General features: G+C 33.4%; 1 pseudogene; it reads left to right on the plus strand.

Moving 5' to 3' along the window:
• Positions 1 to 152: 152 nt before the first annotated feature.
• LOC149156376 (protein trichome birefringence-like 10) lies at positions 153 to 20,663 on the plus strand (annotated as a pseudogene).
• Positions 20,664 to 21,901: the final 1,238 nt, after the last annotated feature.

Below are 21,901 nucleotides of genomic sequence, written 5' to 3' on the forward strand. Positions count from 1 at the left end.
TATTTGGTTTTCTTTCGATTCTTTCCTCAATTTTTATGGAGACTTATTTTTTCTGTGTGAAGCACCTGCCACCACTTTATTTAGGTGCTCATGTTTTATTGGTATACTACATTCTTTCAGTTTGGTCAACAAGGATGAAAATAAATGTAAACATGTATGTTATTCAACAACGTCATGTATTATATAATGTAGACAAATGTAAATAAATGTAAACATGTTTATCTTTCAATAGCGTATTTATGCTGATATGCGTCTTTCATTGTGAGCTTAGGGTGGGCAAACCCTGTTCATCCCAGCCAATCACAGGTGTTCATTTTTGTCATCCTACTTCCAATTAAAAACTGCCACATGGTTATCTCTCATTGCTTGATTGAATCCCTAATCATGTTCATGTTCTTCTGCAGCCGAAAGGACAACTTCTATGGACGAAAGGAAGACCTGCGTCAAGTTGAGATCTAAAGGCTCACTTTGTTCCAAAATCATATGATATCGTAGAGGTAGAAGTATTAATTTAAGAACTGGAAGTATAGGTAGATGGACCAGTTTCAAAGCTTGGACCTTCCTTTGTTCGACGCACAAGCTTGGACCCGTTGTTCGACGATATATATATGTATATATGTGTGTGTGTGTGTGTCTATATATATATATATATAACTTACCAGATCTAGGATTCTTAAGGCTAAATGGTTGTGAGTCTAGTAGATAGTGTAGAGGAGCCGACAGTTGGTCATTGCTGGAAAATTTTAAATGTTTGCAGAGCTTTCTGGACAAGCCCATGTGGAAAATTCTGATACACACATGCTACACAGAGCAAGACATCCCTGTGGGTATGTTTAGTCATTTTATATTGGGAAACCCAAATGAACTTTAGCATGTCTTGGAATTGAATCGAGAAGAACACAATGTTATTTCTTTTGTTAGCATTTGTTTCTAGACCATGGCTTAGGAAACAGTCAATCGTTTAGCCCTAGATAATGGATTCCTTCCTAATGCATATTTTGTAGAAAATAGAGCCCTGACATTGAGGAAAAGTAGTAGTAAAAATATAGTTTAGAGGGAACCCTGTAAAGGATTTCATTTTTTATCCATGGAACTATATTTTAGCTCTCCCTAGAGATTCAAATGGCTATATTGCAACTCTAAATAGACCCACAAGTTTGCAATGTGAGTATATTTGGCTTGTCTTCCCCCATTTTATTTTTCTTCTCCTTCGTGCACATCAACATCGGGGAAATACCTGTAGGGTTTAGGATTCTCAAAGAGGAAGGGAAACACACTCGTTTTCCAGAAAATTCTGCTGTTGTGAAAGAGACATCTGATATTACAAACGTCTTCAATCTTCCCAAGATTGAGTATTCACAAATTTTTAATCAATGTTACTTCCATGTTGGATCATGAGTTTGGGATGAATCATATCACCTTTACCAGGGCCCCCTACTGCCCTTTTATTGATCCTGAGTTTCAATGCCAAGATAACAAGAGGCTAGATAAATTTTACATGAAATGGCGGTGGCAACCTTTGGGCTGCAATAATCCTAGGTCAATAGATCTCTGCCCTAATGTTAATATTAGTTTGGAGAAATAGATGACCTGAGTTTGATCTAGAATTTCAATTAGTATGGAGATACATTTCAAGGTATAGTAAGAACATGGTTGCCTAATAATAATGTAGATGCATTTGAGCCCCAAGGTCAATTAAAATAAAAAATAATATTCATACCAAGAATAATCTAAAAGAGTTGCATGACAATATTATATCTCCTGTGTTGTTCTATTCAAGAAGGATAAAAAAGATACCAATGGAAGTATTATCTTATGTTGATGTTATGTGATTCAAGAAAGTTCATATTAAGACCAATGTAATTCTTATGCTGACATTGTTTGTTTAATTTGATCGGTAGTCTTTTACCAATGTTTTTCTCTTTGATGTCAAAATTTTAACAAAGTTTCAGATTGAACACCATTATAATTTTAAAGAGAATTGAGCACAGTCTGGTAACCTTTGTCGGCATATATATATTTTGTGTATGAACTAATTTCCTTTTATGTGATATCAACTTCAATGCAAGAAACATGATAAATAGGATATGAAACCATCGAGTAGTCGTTTTTGGTGATTCAATCAGAAGAAACAATGGGAATCTCTCATTTGCATGCTATCTTAGGCAGTTCCAAATGAACTCCAAATATATGAGGTCAATGGAAGCCCCATTTCAAAGCACAAGGGATTTATGTCCTTCAAATTCGAGGAGTTCAATTACACTGTGGAATATTATAGGGCACCATTTTGGGTTTTGCAAGGTTGTCCTCCTAAAGCTCTCCCCCTGGAGTTAAAATTACACTAAAATTGGATATGGCTGACTGGACATCTCAATATTCAAAGGATACAGATATTCTAGTCTTCAACACAGGGCACTGGTGGAACTTTAAGAAGACCTTCAGAGGGCAAGCTTTTATTTTGTAGTTTGAATGCAATGCAATTGTTTCATTTTGATTCTATGTTATTCACTTGAAGGCCTTAATCATGGAAGACTACATAGTTTATGTTGGTTGTATGTTCATACCCAGAAATAAGAATCCCTTAATGGTGATCCTTTCTCTAACACAAAGCACCATAAAATGTTTTTGGGGCTACTTCTTCGTATTTTTTCCAAAAAATTAGATTGGCAAATAAGAAATCCTAATTTAAAACATCACAATTATTTCCATGCATTCCATATTTTATTAAACTTTAAAAACTTCTTCCTTGTTGGAATTTTCACCTTAGGTTTTCCATATGGATTGACAAAGAGAGTTTCACAGGGGTTGCTACTTTCAAGAAGGAGAAGCAATAAAAAAGACACTAGATCTATTGACTGCATTTGAGAGATCTATGAAGACTATGATGGAATGGATTTGTCAAGAAGTAAATACATAAAAAAACATGCATTCTTCCATACCTAGGCTCCTATGCATTTCAAGTTTTTGTCATATCTACTACCTTGATAATCTCTACACACTTAAATATTTCACTCTTATGGTATAATATCCAAAAAAGGGAGGTTGTTGAATTTTGTTATATCTCATGTTTTGTTCTTCATAAGCATGGGAGGTACATGGAAAACAGGTGGGAATTTCCATTTAGAGAACTAGCCAACAATAAGTCTAGTTGATTTCATTGACCCACATTGATCAGGTGCTCAAAATTATGCTAAAAAATAACAGTATCATAATTTTGTTAATCTTAGCTTCAGATTGAAGAGCTCATCATTTTCATTCCAATGGCGCGAACGACACTCAAATCTGAGCTCATATGCATAAGTTAGAGCAAGTCAAAGTTTAGATTTGACTTGCTTACATGGTAGAATTGGATGATGTGGCAAGGTCCTTCAGTGAATGAGGAGGCACCAAGTGGCAGGCCACTATTGGCCCCTGCATATCACAAATCACATGTCATGGGTGGAACGTGTTAAAGAATCGTCCCCAAGCAAGGTAAGGGTTGTGATGTGAAATCGCAATCGCACTTGGCAACAGGGAAGGCAATACGGAGAATCGACCCCCGATAGGTATCAGGTTGTGATGAGATATCATAATCACATATCACAAACCTGGTAGAGTCTTGCACATGAAAAAACCCTTAATACTCCATGATTGCGATTAGCGAAAGGATTCAGATGAGATAAGTTATCGGTTGTAGTTTAATGTCTCGTTGGGTTTGCTGATATAGCAATTGCACATTTTCGTCTTTTTCACATGCCATAAGCCCACATAACTCTGCCAATTGCGATTTGCGATAAGACAGTCAGTGCTGACAGATTAAGTCCCACTGCGTGGAAAAATTCTTGCTCGATTAGCGGATTTTTGGAGCGAAAATGTGGGTTCCTGTCGGATGTGGAAAATTATGTGGGACAAATAGTGGGAGAGTTAGGAGAAGTCATAACTTCTTCACTTTTCCACCAAATTGGTGGAAAAAAGAGGTTATATAGCCATTTTTGAATATTCTAGACTGATTGGAGTAGGTTTCAGAAGCATTTGAGCATTGTAAACACATATTTTTACATTTTTTAGCATAATAGAGAGGCCCAAGCCACTGGAAGCTAGACCAAGGAGACGTAGCCCAGAAGGGGTGAACTCTTTTATCATGTTCTTGTTGTAATTTGTTTTTGATGATATTTTGTACATGTTTATCATGTTGTTCAGATTTTGATTTAAGCTAAATTTCTCATCAATTTAACATAAAAACTCTTCATTTTACTTAAAATTTTTTGATGAATCCTTAAGCACAATGAAAGCATTTTATTTATAATATGAGGAAGATCTTAGCACTGCAAACTAATATTCTAAATCAGACCAATTTGGTATCAGTGAACTAGGTTTTTATTTGTGGAAGAAGGATTTAATTGTTTATAAGTTTATGTCATGCTTACAAGGTTAAAACTCAAAAGAGATAAAGGAAATCAGGTTGGAAGCCCTGAAGTTGGGTCATGGGAAGAAGAGAAAGGTTGCCACAATCTCCAACACCAGGTCAGCCTCAAGTTGCAGTTGAAACTCCAGAGATCATGTCTCATGAAGGAGAACCTACAAACTTGACAGAAGATGAAAAGACCTTCAGAAAGGCTTTCTTTTATATGACAGATATGGTGAAGGTCTTCTTTGAAGAGAGGAATAGTAGATTACAAGGAGAAAGCTCCAAACATCCTAACGGAGAAGGCTCTTCAGGACAAGGTAATGGAAAAGAAGGTAATGGGGATGGAGACAAACCTCCACCCTCTCCACCATCTTCTTCATCTTCTACTTCACAAGCATTTTCACACTCTTCCACTAATACAACCCTTACTCATACTCATCATCATTCTTCAAAAGGAATTGGTAAATCACCTTTTCTAACGCTTGATGTTAAATTCGAGTTTCCCATGTATAATGGTGAAGTGAATGCAGATAAGCTTAATAATTGGATTTATCAGTTGGAGGTCTATTGCAGGATTCAAAACCTTCAAGAGGATGACCTAAAGATTCAGTTAGGTTCATTGAGAATGGAGGGTGCAACACTTGTATGGTGGGAATCAACGACCCAAGAGGAGATTAAAAAACATGGTAAGATCTCTATTTCTTGGAATGATTTCATTGCTACAATCAAAAGACAATTCTACCCTCTAGCTTATATGCAAAAATCCATCATGAATTGGCATAACTTTAGATAGCTTAAAGGTCAATATGTGCAAGATTATACCCAAGAATTAAGAAAAAGGTCTCTGATGTTAGGTGTAGATTTGTAGTCACAGGACACTTTTCTGAAGTACATAGGGGGTTTACACAGTTACCTTAGGCATACTATCTTAATGTTTAATCCTAGTAATGTAGATGATGTGTGTGTGCAAGCCACTCATCTTGAGGCAAGAGGGAAAAATACCCGAGAAGAAGGAAGTAAAAATCCATTTAAGAGTAAAGGAAAAGAAAAGCCTTTCAAAGGGAAGGCAAAGAAAAATGCATCTATCAAAAAAGAAGGAGAGAAAATTACATGCAAACACTATTCTAGAGAGGGTCACGATGAAGCTCACTATTGGAAGCTTCATCCTGAAATGAAACCAACAAGAAACAACAAGGAGGGAAAGCACAAGACAACCGAAACCGTTCAATAGGTTTTGGGATCTGATTCAGGTGATGAAACTAAAATCACAACCATGGGGTTAACAAGTAAAGAATCCATTGCCAACACTAGTTCTTTAGACTCACAAAATTAAACTCCAAATGAAAAGAGGAGAATAAAACTGTTTCAAATAAGGGTGATATCAAAACATAACATGATTGATACGCAGTTTGATAGCAGCTCTCAAGCCAATCTTATCTCTCAAAACATTGTCAAGAGTTTAAATATGGAAACTGTTCCACATCATAAGCTGTATCCACTTGGATGGGTACATGACAATACGCAATTGCGAGTTACTAGAATGTGTAAACTGAGATTCACTATTATTGCAAATTTCATAGATGAAGTGGAGCTTGACAATGTGATGTTAGATATTTGTGGCATGGTTTTGGGAAGTCCATAACTTTATGACAGAAAATATATCTTCCATTTACATGAAAATAAATATCGTTTATTCAAAAATGGAGTAGAATATATTGTGAGAACTCACAGCAAGAAAACAAGTCTTTCGCCTGTTAATGCAGGGAGGATGAAAATATTGGTGAATTCGAGCAAGAATTTTGTGCTTCTCATGATCAGACCCAAAAATGGTGTTGATAATGAAGCTTTTAAAGGTTGTGATTCAAATTTGAAATTTTAATTGGTTGACGTAGTTAACCAATATGATGAAAAATTTTAGGAAGCAAAGGGATTACCTCCCAAGAGAGGAATCCAACACAAGATACAGTTGCAACAAGATTTTCGTCTTCCTAAAATTGGCATGTACAGGATGTCAATGATGGAAAGCACAGACATTAAGATGTAAATCCAAGAGTTGTTGAATAAAGGGATCATCAGACCATCTTCCTCACCTTGTGTTTCACCTATTGTCTTGGTTCTAAAGAATGATGGAACATGGCCCATGTGTGTGGACTTCCGTGCATTGAACAAAATTACTATAAAGAACTGTTACCCACTGCCTCAAATAGATGATTTACTGGATCAATTGAAATATGCAAAGTATTTTACTAAGTTGGACTTAAGAAGTGGCTACCATCAAATTAGAATAGCTGAAGGAGACATTTGGAAGACAACATTCAAAACAAATCAGTGTTTGCTTGAATGGCTAATTATGTCATTTGGTTTATGTAATGCTCTTGCTACATTCATGCGTGTGATGAATGATGTGTTGAGGCCATTTCTTTATGAATTTGGCACAGTCTGCTTAGATGGCATCTTAATTTTCAGTAAATCTCATGCTGAACATGTCATGCATATAAGAAAAGTACTTGATGTCTTGAAAAAAGAATAGTTGTATCTTAAGATGTCAAAGTGCGAGTTTGGAAAGACTTCTTTATTTTACTTGGGTCATATTGTTGGAGGAGGTCAGTTAAAAATAGATCCCTCCAAGGTTGATGTCATTGTGAATTTTCCAAGGCCCAAGACAATTGTAGAGGTAATAATTTTTCTGGGAACGTCCCAATATTGGAGGAAATTAATTGCTACTTTTTCTCGTATAGAAGCTCCTTTGCATGCATTGACCATTGTGAAAAAGGTTTTTCAATGGTGAGGAAAACAACAAAAGGCCTTTGATGTGTTGAAGGAAAAGATTAGTACAGCTCTCGTACTCGCACTTCTAGACTTGAGACAGTCATTTGAGATTCAGACAGATGCTAGTGACTACGCTATGGGTGTATTCCTCATGCATCATGGTAATCGTATCTGTTTTCATTCGGAAACTTTTAATGGTGTAGTGATTAACTATCCTACATATGACAAGGAATTGTATGGATTGGTGCAAAGTGTGAAAAAATGGAAAAAATACCTGATGGGTAAGGAAACATTCATTCACACTAATAATCAACCATTGCAATACCTGCAATCACAATCAAAGTTGCAGCAATCAAGACACTTCCGATGGATGGGTTTCCTTCAACAATTCCACTTGGTAATCAGGTATAAGAAATGTATCTACAATAAAGTTGTTGATATGGTTTCTAGGCCAATTGTTAGTGCAGCTACTTTACTCAAGCATAATTATGCTTTACATGAAAGTTATATTGAGCAATATGCATCAGATAATGAATTTCAAGATGTTTATGAAAGCTTTAGTCAAGGTAACCAAGTAGAGGAATTGGATTATCATTTGCATGATAACTTATTGTACGATCTTGGAAATCTTGTATTCCACAGGGAGAAAGAGTTAACATCATAAGAGAGGCACATACTTCTCTTATTGCTGTTAATTTCAGTGTAGGTAAGATGGTGGCACATCTACAAAGGTATTGTTAATTGCATCGTATGCCTGAAAGTGTGTCTCATTTTATTAATGGATTTTCATTATGTGCAATTAGTAAGCCTAGTAATAGGAAGTTAGGATTGTACACACCACTTCCGGTTCATTCACGACTGTGGGAGAGTGTTTCTATGGATTTTGTAGGAGGTCTTCCATTGTCGAAAAGAGGTCATGATTGTTTATATGTAGTTGTGGATAGGTTCTGCAAAATGTGTATTTTTAAGCCTTGTAAAATGAAAATTACAGCTTAACAAACTACTTAGTTATTCTTTCAGAATGTTTGGGTGCATTTTGGATTGCCCAAATCCATTATTAGTGGTCAAGATTCTCGCTTTGTGGGGAATTTTTACTCAAACTTGTGGGGATTCATGGACACTAAACTAAAAAAGAGTACAAACTTTCATCCACAAACGGATGGTAAAACAGAGGTAGTGAACAGAACAATGAAACATCTTCTATGTGGGCATTGCAGCAAGGATCCTAAGTTGTGGGATGAATAGTTGCACTATATTCAATATGCTTACAACCGAACCAAGCACTCTTCCACTCAAACTTCGCCATTTGAGGCATGCATGGGATATTTGCCTAAATATCCTTTGGATTTTATTTTTGGCAAAGATGTTTCTATTGAAGGTCATAGTGATATAGATAAAGCAAGAAAGCTCATTAAACAAATACAATTAGTACACCAAAAGGTTCAAGAACAGCTTGAGAAAAGCCAAGGCATGTACAAAACAAGGCATGACAAGCATCGTCAAGATCACAAGTTCCAAGTTGGTGATGTAGTTTGGCTTCACATTAACAAAGAGAGGTTCCAAGGAGAAGGTAAAAATATAAAACCAATTAGAGACGATCCATTTATAATTTTGGAAAAGATTGGTAATAATTCCTTCAGGTTGGATTTTCCTTCATATATGAAAATTTATGTTGTTGTTAATATTGATAATTTAAGGTTACATGATCATCCTTTGATTTAAGATCAAGGAGAGAATGCTCAAATTCCATATATTGAAGACTTTTCTCCAGAATTTCTTGATGTGCCTCAACAAGATACTATACTTGAAAGAAGATCAAGGACATAAAAAAGGGGAAGTATTGATTATCTTCGAGTGCGGATCGAAGGTAAAATTCCTTGAAAATCCAAATGGATAGAGGTTTGAAAGGTGAGGGAATTGTACCCTCACTTGCTGAACAATTGAAGGTGATACGTTTGGGGTCCAAAAGGCTTCTAGTGAGGAGGAGAGATCAGGTGCTCAAAAATATGCTCAAAAATCAAAGTGTCATAATTTTGTTAAACTTAGCTTTAGATCGAAGAGCTTGTCATTTTGATTCCAATGGTGTGAACGAAACTCAAATACGAGCTTGTATGAAGAAGTTAGAGAAAGTCAAAGTTCAGATTTGACTTGCTTACATGGTAGGATTGGATGATGTGGAAAGGTCCTTCAGCGAATGAGGAGGTGCCAAGTGGTAGGCTGCCATTGGCCCCCTCATATTGCAAACCGCATGTTATGGGTAGGATGTGTTAAATAATTGGCCCCAGGCAAGGCTAGGGTTGTGATGCGACAAATCGCAATCGCACTTCGCAATAGGGAATGCATTACAAAGAATCGACCCCCGAATGGTACCAGGTTGCGATGTGATATCGCAATTGCATATCGCAAATAGGGTAAAGTCTTGCACATAAAAAAACCATTGGTACTCTGCGATTGAAATTAGCAAAAGGATTTGGATGGGATAAGTTATAGGTTGTAGTTTAATGTCCCATCGGGTTCGTCGATATCACAATCACACATTTTTGCCTTGTTCACAGACCATAAGCCCACATAAATCTGTCGATTGTGATTTGTGATAAGACATTCGGTGCCGACGTATTAAGGCCCACCACACGAAAAAATTCTCGCTCGATTAGTGGATTTTTGGAGAAAAAATGTGGGTTCCTATAAGATGTGGAGCATTTTGTGGAATGAATAGTGGGAGAACTAGGAGAACTCGCAACTTCTTCAATTTTCCACCAAATTGGTGGCAAAAAGAAGATAGATAGCCAATTTTTAGTATTTTGGACTGATTGGAACAGGTTTGAGAAGCATTTGAGCATTGTAAATACATATTTTTACATTTCTTAGCATAATAGAGAGGCCCAAGCCATTGGAAGTTGGAACAATGAGACGTAGCCCAAGAGGGGTGAACTCCTTTATCATGTTCTTGTTGTAATGCTTTTTTGATGATGTTCTGTACATGTTTATGCTGTTGTGCAGATTCTAATTTATGTTAAATTGCTCATGAAATTAATATAAAAACTCTTCATTTTACTTTAAAAGAAAATTGATGAATTCATAAGAACAATGAAGACATTCATTACAACAAAACAGGCAATTTACGCTAGATTTAGCACCAGATTTTAGTGTATTTTTCTCTCCATTGGGATGAGCAGCCTGGCGCTAAATCTGGCTCTATTGTACAATTTTTAAAGCGCCCTTTTTTGCGCCAAATTTTGCATCTTTTTTCTACACCAAATTTTGCATCATTTTTTGCATCATATTTTGCACCAAGATTTGCATTTGGTTTTACAACAGTTTTTGCTTCTAGTTTTGTGCCATTTTTTGCATCTATTTTTGCATCATTTTTTGCTCCCTATTTTGTGCCATTCTTTGCTTCTATTTTTGTGTCGTAATTTGCATCGAGTTTTACACCATCTTTTGCATCTGATTTAGTGCCTTTTTTTGCATCGAGTTTGTGCCATTTTTTGCTTCTAATTTTGTACTTATTTTTACATCTGTTTTTGCATCAGTTTTTCTGCCTTTTTTTACATCATTTTTTGCATCTAATTTTACACCATATGTTGAATCTGATTTAGTGCCAAAATTTTCATCCATTTTTGCACCATTTTTTTCATCCACTTTTTCGTTTCATTTGTCTCCCTTTTTTGCATCCTATTTTGCACCTAATTTTGCATCATTTGTTGCATCCAATTTAGCATCATTTTTAACAACATTTCTTGCATCCAATTTTTCATCCTTTTGAGCATCTAAATTTTTACCCTATGTTGGACCACGTGTTGTGTCCACCTTTCAATCCCATTTTGTGTCTAATGTTACGTTCAATTTTGAGCCATTTTTTTCGTTATTTTTGCATTTGTTTTTGCACCAAGTTTTGAATCATTTTTTGCACCTCATTTTGCATCCAATGTTGCATTCAAATTTGAGCCATTTTTATGCCCATTTTCACACCATTTTTTCTACTTTTGTGTCTAATTTTTCACCATTTTTTATGTCCAATTTTACATCCTTTTTGGTGTCTAATTTTGCATCCTTTTTGGCATCCAAATTCGCATCATTTTTTCTGCCACATTTTGTGTCCACATTTGCATCTCATTTTGCACCTAGATTTTAGTTTGTATTTTCATCTAGTTATGCATCATTTTTGGCATCCTTAGTTTCACCCTTTTTTAGTCCCATTTTGCTTCTTGTTTTGTGTCTTTTCTTACATCCTTTTTGCGCCCAATTTTGCATCCTAATTTTACACCATTCTATGCATCCTCATTTTGGTGTCCATTTTTACATCCTTGTTTGCACCCAATTTGGTATCTTTTTGTATGCCCTATTTTGTTCCCTTCTTTGTGTCTAGTTTTGCACCCTTTTTTAATTCTACTTTAAATCTCTTTTTGTCTCATTGTTTTCATCTTGTTTTGATGGCTAGTTTAACATCCAATTCTACTCCCAATTTTGCATCGATGGTTACATCCACTTTTGGCTTCCTATTTAGAGTTTTACTTTTACTTCTATTTTACTAATTTTATTACATAGTGAAATATATTACAGTTTCTAAATATCATTTTTCTGTAGGATTTAATGCACAGTTAGATGAACATAAAACTCTCTTAGTTTATCCCAAAAACCTAAGATAGATTGATTAAGAGAAAGGTTGTTCTAAGGCTCAAGATTCTTAGTAGATCAATATTTAGAGTACAGATTAAGAAAAGAAGAATGATTTCATGTGAGTCCTCGCATGCAAGTCTTGTTGGAGTTTTTAGTGTAGCTGGGAAGCGCTCCTAGATAGATCCAAATCTTGGTCCTACACACAAGAGAGAGAACAAAGAAAACTTCACAACGTAATATCTTGATAATTGAAACTATCATAAACATATAAATATTACTGAATAAATAAATAAGAACCAAAATCCCATACATTCATTAGTTAAATAGGATAAGTAAAGAATGAATAGTAGCATATGGAAGGAAGAACAACTAATCTATGTTAATAAAGGAGTTGGAGGAAAGTTACAACCATTAGATGCAGTTGCAACAATACCTCCCCCAATTCCTAGCTCCAAAGCTCTCCCTCTCAGGATAAATCTCAGCAGCGTGACAATACATGAACTCCCATCATTTCCTTAATGGCCAAGCCTCCAATATATAGGAAAGTGAAGGCTATGAAGATTTCCCAAATTCCTCATTAATTCAATTTTGGCAAAAGCTTTTGGATGAATAATGTTTCCTCATATAAAAATGGCATTTTCCACTTTTTAGAAGCTTTTGTGCTTAGGAAAAAGCTTCCCCGTGCTTTATGGCTCTTTCCCACTTTTGTATGCTTTTATTTTTTAGGAAAAAGCTAAAGATGAGGATAAAGAGATTACATTCCACCATATGAGTTTCCAAAAGTGAACAAGAGTGTCAAATTCTAGTTAACTCGAGCTTTTTTCCTCGCGAGGAATTTTCATTTTAAAATGTTAACTTTGAATTTCCATGTCATAATGTGTAATCCAATCAAAATCCTTTAAAATTTAAAAGACATACAAGTGTGACTAGGCAGTGGATTTTTTTTAATAATATAACTTACCTAACTGTGAATAGTGCCCAAGTGACCCAAAACTATATTAAATATTAAAAATTAAATTAATATCTTAATCTATAAAAATTAGAATATCGAGAATATTTTTAATGAAGAGTAAATCATGGCGTGTTAAATAAATAAATTTAAATATAAAATCATAAATCCTAAATTTAATTTAAATTTTAAATTTACTTTCTTAATTTAAATTTTATTAAATCTTCTATTGATGAATTAATTTAAATATAAAATATAAACATATGGTTATTTTGAAAAAAGTGCATTTATTTGAGTAACTTAAATTTAAATTTAACTTAAATTTATATTTTAAATTTTCCTTTGAAATTTAAATTTTCTTAAATCTTGTGTTAATAAATTAATTTCAATATAAAATACATGTAGATGGTGATAAAAGTGACATTTATTTGGGTAATTTAAATTTAAATTTAAATTTCCTTTAAATTTTGAATTTGCTTTTTTAATTTAAATTTGTTTTTTTAATTTAAATTTTATTAAATCTTGTGCTAATATATTAATTTAAATATAAAATACATATACAGTTATTTTGATAAATGTGACATTTATTTGGGTAATTTTGGTAAAAGAATAATAAAAATGATATATTAAAAAATTGTCTACATGGCATTATTTTATTAGTTTCTTAATTTTTTCTTAAGTGGTTATTTTTTGAGTTGAAAATTCCTCTAATGTGAGAATTTTGATAACAAAAGTTAGATGAAGGGGACAACTTGTTATAGACTAGGATATCATGGTCCTCATCGTACATAACTTATATTATATGCTTATATAGTTTAGGAGAAAGGGGTATTTCAACCAACAGCATAGTATACTCCTCCAAGATGATGAGGAGGTATTTTCATGTATAACACATTTAAGAATATATCACAATTCAAATTCATAACTTATTATTTGTAAACAAATTTAAGGGTAATTGACAACATTCATAAAAAATATAGCAGTATCCTCATATATAACAATTCTCCATCAAAAAATCATTGACAATTTTCAATATACATATATTACTACTAAATCAACATTTATCGTAGATATCATTATTCCAAGGTAAATTCACAACATTACATCCAAAAATAGTAATATCATCATACATAATCATTCTCCATAAAAAAGCATTGATAGGTTTCAACACATATATAAAGTAACAAGATAATACTAATAATATCCTCATCATCTTTAATCAAATCAACTAAGATTGAAATGTGTGATTATCATATCAAAATATTTCATTTACACCATTATTCTAAGGTAAATTCACAACATCCATCAAAAGATAGTAATATCATCATACATAATAATTCTCCATCAAAATAATGTTGATAATTTTCAATATATACATAAAATAACAAGATAAAAATGATAATATCATCATCATATTTAATAAAATCAACTAAAAGTCAATGTAAGATTACCAACTAAAAATGTTTCATAGATATCATTATGCTAAGGTAAATTCACAACATCCATAAAAAAATAGGAATCTCGTCATACATGATAATTCTTCAGAAAAAAATTGTAAACAGTTTTCAACATATTCATAAGGTAACAAGATAGTGCCGATAGTATAATCATCATTATTCAAATAAACTAAAATTCAAATGTACGATTACCATATTAAGACATCCAACTAAATATAAAAAATAACGCATGGCTAGCTAGCACCACGAAAATCATAGTCAAGCTCATCCTCATGATCATTTCCATGATCATCATCCTGACCATCCTGATAATATCATCCACATAATCATCACCAATGCCATCGCCATCCTAATCATCATCATCTCTGATATATGATGTAATCTAAACATAGTCTATATCATCATCTTTGTGGTCATTACCTATAGCGTTCTGGAAAAAAAATCAATATTACATGTTAGTACTAATTCTACAGCAAAATGCATATTTTTATTACAATGCTAACAATAAAATGAGGTAGGACATAATAACCTTTAATAGTACTAAAAATGAAATGAATATATGGCTTAAGATATATTGGAGATCCAACTAAGATAACACTTGTAATTCACATTAAGTAGTAAAAGCATTTGTTAATCCATATGAAGTAGGTACCCATTTGTTCTTCATATTATATTGTGAATGTTTCTTATGATTTCCATGCAGAATTGGTAAATTAATATTTATTGGAAGCTTTATTTCAAATTACAATTGTAATTCAGATTAGAAATAGAAGAAATTTTAACAAAAAAAGAATGTCACATGAAAAAGTAAATTGTTTTTAATGAAAAATAAGTCGCATACAATATGAATGTCACATGAAATATTGAGTTGTTTTTAATGCATGTAATTTTCTCTATAATAAGATGGATCCTAATGTTCATTCAAGAAAAAATGCTCACAAATAATTACTTCATTTTATCCATTATCACACTTAATCCATTATACCTAGTGACGACAATGATTCCATTCAAATTGCTTTGAAATCCCTACATATAATGTAAAAGAGAAAACTCCATGACCATAACCATGACCACAACCCCCTCCCTTGCCTCATCCACCATCAGAGACAATGAACTTGGAGTTATGACCACGATAGCAACCCATCCCTTGCCTTGTGTCCACCATTAGAGGCATTGAACTTGGAATTAAGAGTACTCATGTTTTCTTTGCTCTAATTAATCTCCAAGGAATCAAAACTTGATCAATATATCAAGGACTCCATCAAGGAATAGATATATCATAAGAGAAGCTCAATAGGCTTTTCCAAAAGAGTGTGAAATAACACTTATCTATGTTTTATGAAATAACTCAAGTGAGTGGAATGAATGGTGGGAAAAACTTACCAAGGAAAGGAATATTTTTGGTCTGTCCTTATTTCTATTATTATTTTTGCTTCTTATAATGGAGGGAAGTGTTTCAAAAAAATCTAAAATTATTTTAAATTGAAAAAAAATAAATTAAAAAAAATAAAATAAAAAAATAAATAAAAAATATATATTTTCTTAATTTTAGGTTTTTTTTAATATATATTCAGTTTAGTAATTTTTTTTAATTTTCTAAAAAAATATGTTTAGTTTTTGGTTTTTTTTTTTTATAACAAAAATTATATTTTCTTTTTATAAAAATGAATTTTAAACATCCATTCATGCTAAATTTGTGATTTTATGATATAACTTTAAATTATATATCAAAAAGTAACTTAATGCCATGCATTGTGTCACTGAGATGGGTATTATACATCTCTTCCTTGCTAAGTTATAGAATGTGCTTGGGTTTTCTCAATGCAACAAAATTAATTCTTCTCTTCATTATATATTGAGGTGTTCAACTTGCACCTAATAAAACAATAAAGTTAAAATAGGTTTGCCTTTGTCCTTTGTGGATTTCTTTCCCCATTAATCCTTGTCTTAATAGATTAATTGTCTTATGGTGGCCTTGAGTGGTCATTCCAATTAGTTGCATGCTTTTTAGTTTTATGTTAGTGACATTTCTTAGGATTGATAACATGTTATTTAATTTATGAAAATGTGTTATTTTCCATATTATTGTTAAATATTAATATTAAATATGTTGGTTTTGAACATGGTTTAGCAAAATGTTCCCAAAAGGTTTATAGATTGTAATTTATAATGTAATGCTTCATTGCTTGATGAAATTGTTTTGGATATTTTTTTTAAAGATTCATTGATTGATGAAATTTTTATGGATATTTTTTTTAGTATATTAACTTATATGTGATAAAGTCAAAAGTCACCTCTTTTTGAGATTTTCATTAGTTAATTTCCCTTAAGGCTATCAAGTTCACCATTCAGTCCCAGGTTAAGGAAATATAGGAGTCATGAAGTGGCATTGTCCAATAACATAAATCTTGGAACATGTTTTTTTTAGTCACATTATATTTCCTTTCGGTGTAAATTATCCATGAAAATAGTCTCATGGAACATGAGGGACCTCAATAGTAAAGGAAAACAAATACTCATAAAAGAAAAATGGTATGCAAAGCACCCATCAATAATGTTGATATAAGAAATAGAAATATTAAGTGAGGTTCTACCTCATATAATTAGAAAATGGGGGAGGAATTTCCAAATAGTAGTGATTGATGATTAGATATACGTGGGTGGAATGGTTATTATTTGGAATGATCAAGACATCAAGGTTACCAATATGTTTACCTATTTTTGCATTATGACTCCAATAATATCCAATGTCTATGACTCCAATATCCAAATCATAGACTCCAATATCCAAATCATAGACTCCAATGTATCCAATGTCTATGACTCCAATATCGCAAATGGAAAACCTCTATTTCTCAATTCTATTTCCAGCACAAGTAATTTATACTCCCCATCTCCGTGGATTATTGGGAGTGACTCGAGGAAAAGAAAGGATGAATCACAATGTTTACCAAGCAATTTTCTAAGATATACCATAAAGGCCCTAAAGTAGTATCCATTAAAGTTCTCAAGCAATGAGTCTCCAACCCACACATGTGGATCAATGACATGTAATACATGTGTGTGTGGTGACTAACTTAATACACTGTTCTAATAACTCCACAAACTTAAGTATTTCACTCCGTCACATGATTGACCGTAGTGTGACATAAGTAAACCAAGAGTAAACATGAAACCCTTAGGAAAGAAAAATTCCCTAGATCCTCAATTAGGTGCTTAAATGATGAAGTGAAAATGAAAGGGGAAAAGAGGACTTCATGATTTAACCATCACAAACATGTGATCAAGTGTGACTAGGAGTGTATATATTCATATGTTTTCCAAAGAGGGTGTGAATACATGAGTTACCATTCATTGGGCATTATTTTTCTTTCTTTTGATTTTTCTTATATATAGGACTTAGGGAATTATATTTAGTGATTTTTTTGGTGCTAATACTAACATCACCATTACAACAAGATATTTTTCTAGTGCTAATATTGCCATTACAACAAGATATAAGAGGGATATAATGCAAAAAGTTTAATAATAATATGTATGTAGAAGATGGTCTTCAGACTGGTGAATTCATGATAATCAATGGGACTACAGTCAAAATAATTGGATGTTATTTACTTTTTTACATAGATTGTCAAAATAATTGCATAAATCGGTTTTTTTTAACCAAAATTTCACAAAAAATTTGCTAGTGCTAACATTAGAACCACCATTCCAACAAGATATCTTTCTAGTGTTGACAACACCATTATAGTAAGATACCTCAAGAGAGACAAAAAATCTAAAAAGTATGATAGTAATACGTATCCAGAAGATGGTATTGAAACTAGTAATTGTTCACGAATCCATAAGATTGTAAGGTCATTCTCATTATCATAATCATTGTCATCATCATCACATCCTTGTCATTGTTATTTCCATCATTACATTATCATCATAATCACCATTCATGCCATCATCATCATCATTATGGACATTGTTTGCAATTGTTCATAATTGTAGATGTTGTAAGAAATATCATAAACCCAAAAAATGTGATCAGTGCTAGAAAAGGGCTGTTTAGGACACATTGATATACGTAAGAGAAATAACAACTCTATTTTTGAGAGATGATCGATGATGATGATCATCACCACCATTATCATCGTCATTGTCATTTTTATCATCCCCATCATCATCATTAATGTAATTTCTATCGACATTGCTGTAATCATCATCATCATTCATGCCATTATAGTTTTTGATGATGACCTAGATGAAAATGATGATGATGACACCAAAGATAATGCTTATGATTATGACAATGACAACATCTAAAATTGGGAAGATTCGCCAACGTCATTAGCATCGTCATCATCATAATCATTGCCATCATCATCATTGTCATTGTAACCACTATCGTCTTTATCATCATAATCACAATTCATGTCATCGCCATCATCTTCATTTTCATCATTGTCAATATTATTGACATTGTCATCAATTGTTCATAATTGTCAATGCCATAAGGAATATCATCAATGCAGAAAATATGATGAGTGTTGGAAAAGGGATGCAAAAGCGAACATAGAAATGGGGCCAACAATAGAAGTAAAATTGGATGAAAAGTGGATACAACATAAGTAGATGCACAACTACATGAAAAACCTGACACAAAAATGGATGCAAAAGTAGATGCAGTTGTGAATACAAACTTGGATGCAAACATGAAGGCAAAAGTGGAAGCAAACATGGGTCCAATGGTAGGTGTAAAACTTGGCACAAATTGTGGTGAAACAAATGTGGATGCAACAACGGACACAAAAGCAGATGCAAAAATGGATGAAACAAAAGTGGATGCAAACGTGGAAGCAAATGTGGTTGCAATGGTAGGCGCAAGATATGGTGCAACAAAAGTGGATGTAACAATAGAAAAAAAATATGCAAAATAAGATGCAAAAATGGATGTAAAAGTGGAAGCAAACATTGATGCAACATGCAAAACAAAATTGGATGAAAAAAATGGATACAATGTAAGTAGATGCAAAAGTAGATACAAAACGAGATGCAAAACCCAATGCATAAACCTGACACAAAAGTGGATGCAAAAATAGATGCAATATTTGATGCAAAAGAGGATGCGAACATGGATGCAAAATTGGAAGCAAACGTGGATATAACAGTGAGTGCAAAACATGGTGCAAATTGTGGCATAACAAAAGTGGATGTAATGATAGATGCAAAAAAAGAATCAAAGTATGATGCAAATGAAGATGTAACAAGGGATGCAAAAAGTGAAATTTAAAATGGGTGCAACAGTGGATGCAAAATTGTGTGAAAAAGTGGATGCAATAGAAGTCGATGCAAAATTGTGTGAAAAAGTGGATGCAATAGAAGTCGATGCAAAAGTAGATGCAAAACGAGACACAAAACCCGATGCAAATCCTGGTCCAAAATTGGATACAAAAAGGGATGCAAAAATAGATGTAGTAGTTGATGAAAACCTAGACGCAAATGAGGATGCAAACGTGGATGCAAAATTATAATCAAAAGTGGGTGCAAAAGGAGGTGCCAAACTAGGCGCTAATTGTGGCACAAAAATATTAGATGCAATAGTGGGTACAATAATAGATGCAAAAGAGGATGTAAATATGGATGCCAAACAAGATGGAAAAGTGGATGCAACAAAAGTAGATGCAAAATTATATGCAAAACTAAACACAAAACTCGATGTAAAACTTGGCACAAAAGGGATGCACAAATGGATGAAAAAATGGATGCAAAAAATGATTTAAAAAAGGATGCAAAAAAGGATGCAAAAGTCGATGCAAAAGTTGATGCAAGTGTAGGTGCAAAAAGTGGATGCAAATGAGTATGCAAAAGTATGTCAAACAAAATTAGGTGCCAAACTTGATGCAAAACCTGGAACAAAACCTGGTGTAAAGGATGACGCAAAACTTGGCATAAAATTTGGTGCAAAACGTGGTGCAAAACCTATTGTAATACCTGGTGCTAAACTTGGTGTAAGATTTGGTGCAAAACTTGATGCAAATTTTGTGTCAAATTTTGCACCATATTTGATAAATGGATGCAAATAGCACCAAAAATGGGCTCTAGATGCAAAAAAGAAGTAAAAAGGGACACTAATCGCTGGTTTTGTTGTAGTGATTTTATTTATAATCTAAGGAAGATCTTAACACTGCAAACTAATATTATAAATCAGATCACACATCTATGGAGAAATAATATCATCACCTCCAAATCACTACAACAACTTGATCAAAAAAAGAATGTGCAACTTCTAAACATAAGATATGCTTCAACAAAGGAGTGTCATTCATCGCTATATTATTTAGGCGATGGATCTAGACTTGCTTCCCTTAGTAGGTAGGATTACAACCACTGGTGTCTTCTTGGAGTGCCAAACACTTGGAATGAACTGCTCTATGCCTTTTTGATTGCAAGAGGCTTTAGGGATCAAACAAATGGAATTTACAACATGTAGAATTCCACCACATTCTTTGTAAAGTTAAATTTTCAATATCTATTCTATCACAAAGGTTGTTATTTATTTATCAAATTCCAAGTGAATTTGTGAGGAGGCATTTGGTTCAAGTAGAGAGGCAAAGCAATGTTCGTTTTTCTAAGAGTTTTCACTAAAAATTACAAACTCCCCTCTCTTTTTGGACCCTCTACTAAAGGGGTCAAACTATTTTATATTATTTTATTCAATTTGGTTTGTCCTACATAAACCCCTCTATAACAATCAAACCATTTTTATTCATTTTGGTTTATACTACTTGTGTGAATGTGTGAAGTATTTTGTTTGTCCTGTGGTGGTTTTATCCAATTTGGTTAAGGATTTGACTTTCTAGTCTTTTGGATTGTTTTACCTATGTTAATCACTTTTGATGACCAAGGAAATCAACTGTGCATCTCCAACATCACCTCCTCTCGCTCTTGATATAAAAAAAAGGACTTTGACCTATTTTAAACAGTTTTGATGACCAGGGAAATCAACTGTGCATCTCCAACATCACCTCCTCTCACTCTTGATATACAAAAAAGGAGACTTTGGGCTCTACACATTCTTCGGTACAATCTTGGCTATTTCATGCCAACCACCATGCCACCGCCCCAATGTTTCCTGGTTACATTACAGTGGCTACTTTTCACCACTTATCAACAAGTCACCCCACTTGCCATAACATGACAGTTCAATCAATACAACAACCCCTTTATGTTCAACTAGCACAACAATTCCTTTGCAGTAGTACCTGGGCCATATTTTGAAGATCCCAACATTTATGGGGTTGTAAAAATGCCTAGCTTTTTCATTTCAGAGTATTCAAACCTTGATTACACTGGAACAATGCTCTTCTTTCACTTTTTTGAGGACTTAACCCTTGCAAGGTTGTAACTGAGTATTCAAACTCTAGTGGGGCTCTAACAACACTCTTCTTTCACTTTCTTGAGGACTCAAACATTCTAGGGCTATACCAACACCTAACTTCTTCTTCTTCTTTTTTTTTTTTTTTCTTTTTTCAGAATTCAAATGCTGCTGGGGTTGTAACAACACTTTACTTTCTCTTTTTGAGGATTAAAGCCTTGTGGTGCTATAGAACTATCTAGTTTTCACTTTTTAGAAGATTCAAAACCTGGTGAGGTTGAAACAATGCTTATTTTCAGGAACTTTGTTCCTCTAAACCCTATTGGTGTTGAAAACAATGCTCATTTTCACTA

The sequence above is a fragment of the Pinus tabuliformis genome, chromosome 9 (assembly GCF_031772625.1).
Source record: "Pinus tabuliformis cultivar Carrire ecotype Pingquan chromosome 9, CPIR1, whole genome shotgun sequence".
Taxonomy (NCBI): Eukaryota; Viridiplantae; Streptophyta; class Pinopsida; order Pinales; family Pinaceae; genus Pinus; species Pinus tabuliformis.